This window comes from Panthera pardus, unplaced genomic scaffold (assembly GCF_024362965.1).
Source record: "Panthera pardus isolate Hobbes unplaced genomic scaffold, ASM2436296v1 HiC_scaffold_20, whole genome shotgun sequence".
Classification (NCBI taxonomy): Eukaryota; Metazoa; Chordata; class Mammalia; order Carnivora; family Felidae; genus Panthera; species Panthera pardus.
Window position 1 is genome coordinate 22,512,200 of NW_026526766.1, and position 12,178 is coordinate 22,524,377.

The following is a 12,178-nucleotide window of genomic DNA, read 5'->3' on the forward strand; positions in this document are numbered from 1 at the left end:
CTGAATGATAAGTTTGACCTCAGTTTCATGTCAGAGTTTAGTGGAAGAATGTATCCCTATGTATTTTCATTTTCCTGTTAACATATGCTACACTTAGAGAAAATAAATAAGTAAAAACTAAGTCAAGTCAGTGAAGTCAACAAATCGATGTGAATTAGTTATTCATGTTTCAAAGTTGGCAGCAAAAAATGATTGCCAGAAAGTACAGGGCCTCATAGATAGACACCCAAAGTCAGCTGTTTTCCGTAAACATAGCTTCTAGACGGTTTATAACACATCCTTGGACCAGAGTTTTGGACCATTGCTCAGTTTTCTCATTAGATCTCCTCCACGTGCATAAAATGTCTCTTTTCATTTTAGTGAGTGTGAACTGGCTGCCTATTCCTCATAATGATCATTTTTTATCTTTGAACAAGTTGTTAAATTTGTTATTGATCATGCATGAAAATAACTATCTGGCCTGAAACCTGGAAAAATTTATCAGACTTTACTAGTAGATGCTATTTTTGAAAGTAAAATAACATCTATTACTTAGAACCATATTAAACTATTCACACCTCTTCAAGAATTGTGATTTTCAGATTCCTATTTATACAGAAAATAGCATTTAGTTTCTTTTATGCCAGAAGCACTGGACTAGACGGTGGGGAAAATAGGAAAGCAAATTAGGCCAGGTTCCTGCCTCCAGGAATCTGACACTCTACAAGCAGCAATAGGTGAGGCATGTATATACATGGCTCTACTGTGAGGCAGCATGACATTGGGGTCATGTAAAGAAGGACCAAGTACACTGAGAATTCAGAGGGAGCCTCACTTCCAGCAGCTTTGGTCAGGGAATGCTTTCACCACAGACGAGGAGGCATCTGAGTTGGGCATTAAGCCACGAGTCAGATTTCAGAAGGCACAGATGGGGGGAATGAAGCATCGCAAGCAGACGGAATGGCATGAGCAAGGACAGAAGTAGAAAAGTACAGGGAACAAACAGTGATCCAATTTGGCTGGACCATGGTGTACCACAGGGGGTGGTGGTGCTTGGGAGTAAAGGTAAGTTGAGGTTAAATTGTGAAGGGTTTTGAATACATGGTGACAGAGAATAAACTCTTTGGAGAGCAATTGAAAAAAAAGTGAATGTCTTTATTAGAATGCATTTTAGAGCACTGATCCAGCAGTGCGGTGTGGAACCGAGGGGGAGAGAGGAAGGCAGGGGAGCAGCGGTTAATGTATTTCATATATGAGATGACTAGTGGGCTTCCCAACAGACTGCAATGAACAAAGGAGTCTGAAAAGCAGCAGGAATTTCTCTGTGTGCCATCTTTCACTCAACCTATTTTCCCCCCTTTCTGGCTACAGGAGTCAGAAAAGTCAAAGTCCACAGAGGGGTTCATCAGTCCAAAATACCAGATGTGACTTCTAGGGAACTACAGTATCTGAAGAGGTCAGAGGTGAGTGCCGAAGTCAAGTTGCAGAGCTATACTTCTAGAACGAGAAAAATAAGAACAAGCACAATGCAAGGCAGTCCAGAGCAATTTGAGGGTAGGAAGAAAATCCTGCCAGATTGCCTAGAACGATTTTTTAATTTGGTGTTTTCTGATGATTAAAACATTTGTGGGGCGCCTGGATGGCTCAGTCGGTTGAGCGTCCGACTTCAGCTCAGGTCATGATCTCACGGTTTGTGGGTTCGAGCCCCACATCGGGCTCTGTGCTGGCAGCTTGCTCAGAGCCTGGAGCCTGCTTCAGATTCTGTGTTTTCTTCTCTCTCTCTGCCCCTCCCCTGCTCATGCTCTGTCCCACTCTGTCTCTCAAAAATAAATAAATGTAAAAGAATTTTAAAAATCTGTGGAAGCATATTTTGGGCCACATGGATAACCACCTTACTAATGAGTGCTTCCACTCTATTTCAATGCCTGCGCTTGCATTTTCCTATTGCATTGACATCCGGTAGTAGTATTGTAACTTGCATGTGCTAATGCAGAGAAAGCAGACCGGGAATTAATAGAAATGGCATAGTGTGCCAGTTGTAAGCCAAAGGAAATCCTGGTTAACTAAGTGAATTGTTTGACTAAAGAAATGGGAAAACTTGTCCACGATACAAAACTAGGTAGAACTTAATAAAGGCTCAGAGTCCACTGTAATCAACAACTAAGTTTTCTTAAATCAGTGTCGAATCCAGATTTCATTGGCTTGGTAATTTTCTTGATATTTAATTTGCAAATGCATTTTGATTTTATAACTGGCTATCATCTATAACCATAATGAGCTTATACTTACAGTTACATTTGCATGTATTTAAGTACCATTATTTTAAAACAAGATCAGTTAATTCGATGTGGGAAGAATGAGTGAAAGTTTTTTTATTAAAGTGGGCCTATATATTACTAATGTTGGGAAAACATGTATTTTGGCTCACAGCTTGCTTTTAGAGTAGAGGTATGGTTACTGTTTGCTTAAACTGTCATGGTAAAAAGGACACTCATATTAATATTCTTGAGAGTGAAACCTGTGCACTTCTCAAGCTGTAAGCTTCCAAATTAAAATACATAATGAAAAAGTAGTACTTAGTACCTGTTTGTGGCATTGAACTAGTTTATTTACTACGTGATTTAACAAAATAAACCCTCCTTTTGAAGCTATAGGATAAAACAACTAAACCCACATTTTTTAAATGTCTACTATAGAAGAAATTCTCCAATATTTTTCAATTTTGCTTTTATTCCATCTTAATTCCAACAGCAGATAGATCAGAGAATATAAAATAATATATATTTCATTATGGTAGATGAACAGGCAAATAAAATCAGTGTATCAGTCAGCACTAGGATTATATTATTTTTAGCCTGGCTGCTATGAAGTTAGGGTTAGTGGGATTCTCTGTTACATTAACTGGCTACCAATACTGCTAAGTGTAATTAGCACCACTATTCATATCTCAACCCACGTGTGAGTCTGGCACACCTGTTGTCCTAGCCCAGGGTATCAACTGAGCAACAACCAACTGATATCCTGAGTTACGTTAAACATAGTTAGTAGTATTTCTGACATGTTTTCAAAGTATTGAGACTTTTTTCTCATTGCTGGGATCGTGTAAAGAAATACATAATTTCCCATGAGCTTCACAAAATGTTAGCTAAGTCGTTTTTAAACTATCTCTATGAGATATTAATCCTAGTATCTATTTTATATAGTTTTGGGAACAAGAGTCAGGATGTCTGAAGCTTTAACACTCTTTGGCTCATCACATTCTTAAGGTTTCCTCTGTGAATAAAACTCTCATAGGAAACATTTCCAGCAAGTGGTGGAACATACACGACAATTTAAGACTGACCGATTTTAGAGCTGGAAAAATTAATGTGCAGTACTAGTTTTTATATGAAGATAAATATCTTAAATAAAATGCATTGTTAAATGTACTTATCTAGCATAAATACAGAATCTAAGGCATACCAAATAATCACAAATTTCTGAATTAAAAAAGTATAGGTTTCTATCCCATCTTTTGACTGCTCACAGCGCCCTCTTAGTCTCTCAGTCAATTCCCATGCTCCCAATACCACTGACAACTGGTCTAGGAGAAAAAGAGCCATAACATAGTCAAGCTTTGATACAATGTTTCTTCTTTTTTCTCAGAGCCCTCCATTTCCACTCAGCTCTGTTCTCCTTTCTAGAAGCAAACTCAAGTAACTGGTTTTTCCAGATCTCAAATTTGTTTTATACTAAACAAATCCCTGCAGTTCCCAATCAATTCATGCTGTCCTTTCATGCCAATTCTGCAAGATTCAGGAACCTGCTTTTCTAATGGGGGCAGCTTATTTTCAACCAACAATATGCACCTAGAGTCATGAAAAACAGTCCTGTAATCCACCATCTCCCTATTCAATGTAAATTAAGGCACCTCAAGCCTTTCTACTGCTCCCAAATGTCCAAATGTCTTTTCCATCCCCCTGCTTTAGTGCCAGAAATATTATCATTAGCCCTAACCTTTGGGATAAAGTATTACACTCTGAACACTCCTATTAAATTTAAAATTATGAAGGCAACATATTGATCCATTATTAAACAGATGTGTGCAACAGAATCATCTGGTGGAGATTTTCAAAATGCACATATTGAGCCTCACCTTCCAGAATATGTAGCTTAGTATGAAACGCTGAGGTTATGGCATGTTGAGACAGAAGCATTCTAGGCCACTTTGATGTTCGTCCTAGCTTTAGACACACTGAAGTAATCCCTCAGTAAGCACCCAAACACAGTAGAATTAGTCTTTGTTAAGTGCCATGAAAGAAGAAGAAAAAGAGTAAGTAAGTTTGATAGTAAGATGGCAGTTAGTGAGGAAAAAAGTGGGCCAGAACAGTCTGCTTTAAGGGGAAAAGAAAAAAAAAGCCCTAGGAATCTAAGGGACAGTATGAAGAAATTAGACCTTGGAAGAAGTGAGGGGGATTGGGATAAGTAAATGGAAGAGAAGTTTTGAAACTACTTCCTAATTTCACATAGTTTAAACAGAACTCCAGTACTGAAATTTCCAGACTTAACTTCTTTATAACTGTGATAAACAGTTGGGGGGGTCCTCAGAAAGTTAAATTATAAAATTATCAAATGAATACAGCAACTCTGTTCCTAGACACACACCCAAAAGAATTGAGAACAGGTGTTCAAATATTTGTACACAAACATTTGTAGCAGCACAATCCATAGTAGCCAAAGGGTGGAAACAAAATGCCCGTCAACCAATGAATGAATAAATAAACATAGTATATTCATACAACAGAACACCATTCAGGCCCAACAAGGCATGAAGTATGATACAAGCAAAACATAGATGGACATTTTTGAGTAAAAGAAGCCAGACGCAAAAGGCCATATATTATATGAATCTTTTTATATGAAATATCCATTAAAGCCAAATCCAGAGACAGAAATCAGGTATAGCAACTGCAAGGGGCTGGGGGTGGAGGTAGGGATAGGGAAACATGGGAATGGGAAGTGATGCTAATGTGTACAGGGTTTCCTTCTGTGGTGATGGAAAAGGTTCCAGAACTAGATGGTAGTGATGGCTACACAACAGTGTGAATGTACTTAGTGCCACTGGAATTTTGATATGTGCATTTTACCACGATTTTTTACTGAAGAATAATTGGTATACAATGCTGCATTAGTTTCAGGTGTACATCATAGTGATTTGATATTTATATACATTATAAAATGCTCCCCATGATCAGCCTAGTTACCATCTGTCACCATACAAAGTTGTTACAATATTACTGGCCATATTACCTATGCTGTATATTACATCCCTGTGTCTTATTTATTTTATAACTAGAATTCTGTACTTCTTAATTCATCTCTCTTTATTATTTCCTTTCTCCTTCTACCCCCCTCCCTTCCGACAACCATCGGTTTGTTTTCTGTATTTATGAGTCTGTTTCTGTTTTGTTTGATTTGTTCATTTGTTTGTTAGATTCCACATAGAAGTAAAATCATACAGTATTTGTCTGTCTCTGGCTGACTCATTTCACTTGGCATAATACCTCCCCCAGGTCCATTCACCACAACTTTTCGAGTGCTTTATAACTATGCTGTCTTTCATTCAAACACTGCCCCTCCTATAAGAACTCTGAAGAAATGCACTCACCAGTGAGATTCACATGGCCTTCTTTCTATGTTGAATTCACAGACAGTGCTGAACAGGTGCGAACAGGAAACACCGGACAAGTGCAGCATCTCACATTACCCTGTGCCCTGGATAAGGAGATGAGTAAAGGACAGGGATAAGAACATTTGAACAGTGTGGGTCCCTAAATGTCACTGGGGTTTACGTGATTAAACCTTGCCTACCCTCTGGAAACTTCGTGGATTGGCAGGCAATGACTATAGTATGCACCCTGCAATTTAAACTCAACCCAACGGAAAGGAGGATTCCAAAGCAGATGAAATGCCAAAGAAAATTCCCTGTGAGCAGGTACCACCTGTACCCTTATAGTGTCCCAGCAAGGATACAAAAGAGCCTGTTATGGGGCGCCTGGGTGGTCAGTCGGTTAAGCAGCCAACTTCAGCTCAGGTCACGATCTCGCGGTATGTGAGTTCGAGCCCCGCGTCGGGCTCTGTGCTGACTGCTCAGAGCCTGGAGCCTGTTTCAGATTCTGTGTCTCCCTCTCTCTGACCCTCCCGCACTCATGCTCTGTCTCTCTCTGTCTCAAAAATAAATAAAGGTTAAAAAAAATAGAGTCTAAAAAAAAATTTAAAAAACAAAAAAACAAAAGAGCCTGTTACTCCATTATGCCACCTAATGCAGCCTTATTCCACATCTACAATGCAGAAATGTGAAAAAATGAAATTATTTTCTGGGGAATTCGGAGAATTCCCTAACTACCTAATTACTGGCCTCCAAAGTATTCAGCTTTGAGACCTGAACAGCAGAGAAAAATATATCTCTCAAAAATAATCTTCTGATTATAGAAACAGTCCTTCAATTCATTTCTCTATGGCTGCTCTCTATGGATTTTCACAGTAGCCAGGTCCTCCCTTCATAGCTAGGCACAGCTGATTATCTTTGTTCTCACTTTAGATAACGTAGATAAGCAGAATGCATTGCCAGGTATACATGTGAGTGAACATAACAGGAAACAAAATTTGTAGGTAGAATTCAAGTCCTATAAATATCTTTTAAGAGCAGGTTGAATGGAAGTTCATTCAACAACATGTTTACAAAGATTGTTCTAAGGTAACAGGATTATTGGTAGTACATAGCTATTTTTTCCTTCTTTTATATATTCCAGTATGTCTGAATTTACTACAGCAAGTACCTATTCTGTTTTTTTGTTGTTATTAAGGAAAAAATATGGTATTATTTTTTTGGCTATATGTTAAGTGAAAGAACATGTAAAAAAGAGTACATGTATATGGAGGCTCAAGAAAATTGTTATTGTGACTGTTCTATTTTCTCATATCTTTACCTATCTCTGGCTGGCTTACATCTTTCTGGCTATTGCTTTCTCAATAATAGTTTCTTAACTTTTGGTATCTTTTGTTTCTTTGATTATTACCAGACTTTTTCTGGAAGATGTTGAATCAATAAAGTAGTATATAGGTCTAGAAGATAATAGTTAGGAAATGAAACAGTCCGATGAAAGAAGTCAACAGATTCTTCTTTCATAGAACTTTGTGTTGAAGTATAATATACTTAAGAGAATAATGCATAAATCAAAACTATATGTATTGGGGTGCCTCGGGTGGCTCAGTCGGCTAAGCATCTGACTTCAGCTCAGGTCATGTTCTCATGGTTTGTGTATTCAAGCCCCACATTGGGTGATCTCGAGCCCCACTTCAGGTGAGCCCAAGACCCACTATGGGTGAGTCCTGCTTCTCTCTCTCTCTCTCTCCCTTTCTCTCTCTCTCCCTTTCTCTGTCTCTCCCTCTCTCTCTGCCTCTCACTCACTTGTACCCTCTCTCTTAAAACAATAAAAAGAAAGAAAGAAAGAAAAAAAGAGGAAGTAGACATATCAATCACAAAATGAACATTAAGTGTAACTGCCACCCAAATAATGGAACAGATCATGAATAGCACCCAGAGACCCCCCCACATGCCTTCTCCATACCCTAACTCCACCCTCCTTTTCCAAGTTAACCACCATCTTGATCTCCAGCACCACAGACCAGCTTTGACTATTTTTAAACATTATATAAAGGAATCATACAGTATATACACTTACATGTCTGCCTTCTTCCATGTAACATAATGTTTGTCAAGTCTATCTGTGTTGTATGTAACAGTAGTTTCATTTTTGTTGTTTTATAATATTCTATTGTATAAATATACCACAATTTAATCATTGATCCTATTGTTGGTAGATATGTGGGTTGTTTACAGTTTGGTTATATTTAAAAAATACCACTATGAACATATTTATTTATGTTTTTTAGAGGACCATACTATGCACTTCTGTTGAGTATACACTTGAGAGTGAATTATTGGGTCATAGGGTAATTGGGTGTTCAGCCATAAGTGATATTGCCAAAGAGTATTACAAAATGGTTGTGCCAATTTGCATTCCCACCAGCTCTGTAAGATAAAGATCTATTTGCTCCACATTCTCACCAACTCTCGGAATTTTCCAAATTTTATTTATTTATTTGTTTGTTTGTTTGTTTGTTTGTTTTTGAGTAGGCTTCATGCCCAGCACAGAGCCCAACACAGGACTTGAACTCATGACCCTGAGATCAAGACCTGAAATGAGATCAAGAGTCAGATGCTTAATCGACTGAGCCACCCAGGTGCCACTCCAACTTTTTAATTTTAGCCATTCTACATATTATCAGTACTACAGGTATCAATACTACATTATTATATCTTTGTGATTTTAATTTGCATTTCTGTGATGAAATATAATGAGACTATGGACCTTTCATATGAGTCCTGGTAATTTGACTATTGTCTTTTGTGAAATGCCTGTTCAAGTATTTTGCCCACTCTTCTATTGGGTTGTCTGTATCTTTCTGTATACACACACACACACACACACACACACACACACACACACACAAGCTTTTCAACAGGGATATTTATTACAAATGTATTCTCTCTTCCAGGGGTATGCTTCTGTCAGGGTGGGGAGCAGATCATCTTAATGCATCATGGAGAAAGGTGATCAGAGCTGAAATATAGTTCCTGTGGCAGATGGTCTATTTTCACGTCATTTATTTGTAAGATTCAGCCCTTCAGAATCCCAAATGAAAGGCTTTCTTCTTGGCAGGCCCTTAATTCCAATTATTTCATCCCAGCCTCATAAAAGTGCTAAAATCTCTGTTCAGCTTCTCAGCCTCTTCATTGCTCCTTACAAATCAGCAAATGCCTCTGCTGGAAAAGTCATTTGGGACCATGTCCTTTCTGTCTGTAAGCCAAGTGGATACAGGAAAAGATACGAGAAAACAGAATGGCAAAAATAGCAATCTGTTGGAATTTCCACATACATGTACTTTTATTTAACATCAGGCCAAAACAATATGGTGCTTTTAATTTTATAATATTATAATTTTATAAATTATAATCCATTAAAAATTCTTAGAAATAATCACCATTCCAGTACCAACGAGCACTCTGACACTCAGATTGTGATTTCTAACTACCTTTTCCCACCAAAAGGAACCAACTCATTCTAAGCCTCTGGCATAAAATATTCCAGATGAACCTGGAACATTTAAATAGATAATCATTTAAATGGATAAACACTGGGACACCTGAGTGGCTCAGTCAGTTAAGCATCCAACTTCGGCTCAGGTCATGATCTCCCAGTCCATGAGTTCGAGCGCTGCATCGGGCTCTATGCTGACAGCTCAGAGCCTGGAGCCTGTTTGGATTCTAGGTGTCCCTCTCTCTCTCTCTACCCCCCCTTCTCTCTCTCAAATAAATATTAAAAATAATAATAATAAAATAAATGATAAACACTGTCAGTTGCAATGACATGGATGGAGCTAGAGTGTATTATGCTAAGTGAAATAAGTCAGTCAAAGAAAGATAAATATATAATTTCACTCATATGTGGAATTTAAGAAACAAAACAGATGCACATAGGAGAAGGGGAAAAAAAAGAAAGGGCAGAAAATCATAGAGACTCTTTTTTAATGTTTATTTATTTAAATTTTTTTTTTTTTTTTTTTTGAGAGAAAGAGACAGAGTACAAGCAGGGGAGGGGCAGAGAGAAAGAGAGACACAGACTCTGAAGCAGGCTTCAGGCTCTGAGATGTCAGCACAGAGCCTGATGCAGGGATCGAACTCACAAAAGGTGAGATCATGACCTGAGCTCAGATGCTTAACTGACTGAGCCACCCAGGTGCCCTAGAGATGCTTAACTCTAGAGAACAAACTGAAGGTTGATGGAGGGAGGTGGGTAGGAGATGGTCTAAATGGGTGATGGGTATTAAGGAAGGCACTTGTGATGAGCACTGGGTGTTGTATAGGTGATGAAACGCTAAATTCTACTCCTGAAACCAATATTACACTATATTTTAACTAGCCAGAATTTAAATAAAAATTTGAAACAAAAAAATCATAGTATAGAAGAGTTCATACTATAATTTTTATGACTTTTTCCACACTATGATTTTTTTGTTTGTTTCCAATTTTTATTTGAAAAATAAAGACTATCACAGTTGTCACAAGGGCCCAGGAGCCAATCTGAAAAGGATTACACAGCCAAAGATGAAACAATCTGAATATTAATATTAATAGTAACTACAATGGATTAAAACACATCATATATGTTTAAATGAATTGGACTGCTATGATGCTAAGATAATTACTCATTGGCTACCTTTGGAGAATGCCAGGGAATGAATTCAACATTTTAAAAACTGGCAAACAACAACAAAATCAAGAATATATCTTGCCTTTCCTATGCTAACTATACTTGAGAATAACCAAACAGTTGGTGAGGGAAAGTATTTTCTTACAGAAATATTACACCTTATAAATTAGGGAGAAATTATAGTGTTAAATTGTGATCAATGTACAAGTCCTGCTAACCTAACAAATGCAGAAAATTATCATTAATGGCTCCTCAAATCACCAAAAAAGTGATAACCAGATATGTGCTTCCTAGTGGAAGTAGATAAGATAGATAAGTGGAAGTAGATAAAAAGAAGACTCCAGATCTAACTTTCAGTTTCTAATAAATGTGGGGAATGAGGATTTTATTAAATGATAGTTTGAGGATGCAATCTCAAATCAAGATTATGGACAACTATACAGACCCAATGACCAAGTTTTTCCAATGAATGGGGAGTGGGGAGAGAGGAGAACCTATACATTACAAGAAAATTAAAAGACATATCAACCAATTGCAATATGTAAATCTTATTTGGATTCTGATTTGAACAACTGTTAAAAAAATTTTTTTTAAATAATCTGGGAAATTTGACCACTGACTAAAGCTATTTGATGATATAACAGTATTATTATTACTTTTTCAGGTATAATAATGGCTACATAATTATGTTGTCTTAAAAGAGTCCTTATCTTTTAGAGATACATACTAAAATATTATGAATAGAGTGATTCAATGTCTTGGATTTGCTTCAAAATGATCCATCTGTGGGGGGAAGTTAGATGAAACAGGATTTGCCATGAGTTAAAAATTGATCAAGAGAGGCAACAGGAATATGGATCTTTTTAGTGCTATTTCTTCTTCCATTTGTGTAAAGATAATAAAAAGTTTAAAATTCTAGAACATTTACAATTACCCCCTAAGTATGCACCTAACATTTAAAAGTATCTTCTTTCTATGGGCAAATATTAAGGCTTGGCAAAAATAAATTATTGGGACTACGTCAAATGAAAAGTTTCTGCACAGTGAAGGAAACAACAAAACTAAAGGCAAACTATGGAGTGGGAGATGATATTTGCAAATGACACACACAATAAAGGGTTAGTATCCAAAACATACAAAGAATTTATAAAACTCAACACCCAAAAACCAAATAATCCAATTAAAAAAATGGGCAGAAGACATGAACAGACACCTCTCCAAAGAAGACATACAGATAGCCAATAGACACATGAAAAGATACTAATCATTGCTTATCATCAGAGAAATGCAAATCAAAACTATAATGAGGTATTTCCTATCTCATTAGAGACTATCAGAACTATCAGAATGGCTAAAATCAACAACAGAAGAAACAACAGGTGTTGGTGAAGATGTAGAGAAAAAGGAACCCTCGTGCACTGCAGGTAAACATGCAAACTGATGTAGCCACCCACTGTGGAAAACAGAATGGAGGTTCCTCATAAAGTTAAAAATAGATCCAGGCATCACACTACTGGGTATTTACCCAAAGAAAACAAGAACACTAATTCAAAGGGATACATGCACCCCTATGTTTACTGCAGCATCTTTTATAATAGCCAAAATATGGAAGCAGTCCAAGTGTCCATAAACTGATAAATGGATAAAGAAGATGTAGAATAAATATACACTGGAATATTATTCAGCCATAAAAAAAGAATGAAATCTCATCATTTGCAAAGACAGATGGATCTGGAGAGTACAATGCTTAGCTAAATAAGTCAGAGAAAGACAAATACCATATGATTTCACTTACATGTGGAATTTAAGAAACAAGACAAGCAAAGGGGAAAAAATAAGACAGAGACAAATCAAGAAACAGACTCTAGATTATAAAGAATAAA

General features: G+C 37.1%; 1 long non-coding RNA gene across 2 annotated transcripts; it reads left to right on the plus strand.

The window, feature by feature from the left end:
• The first annotated feature begins 809 nt into the window (after positions 1-809).
• Positions 810-9,038, plus strand: LOC109258881 (uncharacterized). 2 transcript variants are annotated; one of them, XR_008424157.1, is made up of 4 exons: positions 810-1,044; positions 1,351-1,442; positions 8,159-8,318; positions 8,581-9,038. It is a non-coding gene; the product is annotated as an uncharacterized LOC109258881 (long non-coding RNA). The 2 variants fall into 2 exon arrangements; XR_002076465.2 differs by lacking the exon at positions 8,581-9,038 and having other exon boundaries at positions 815-1,044; positions 8,159-8,399.
• The last annotated feature ends 3,140 nt before the right edge of the window (positions 9,039-12,178 follow it).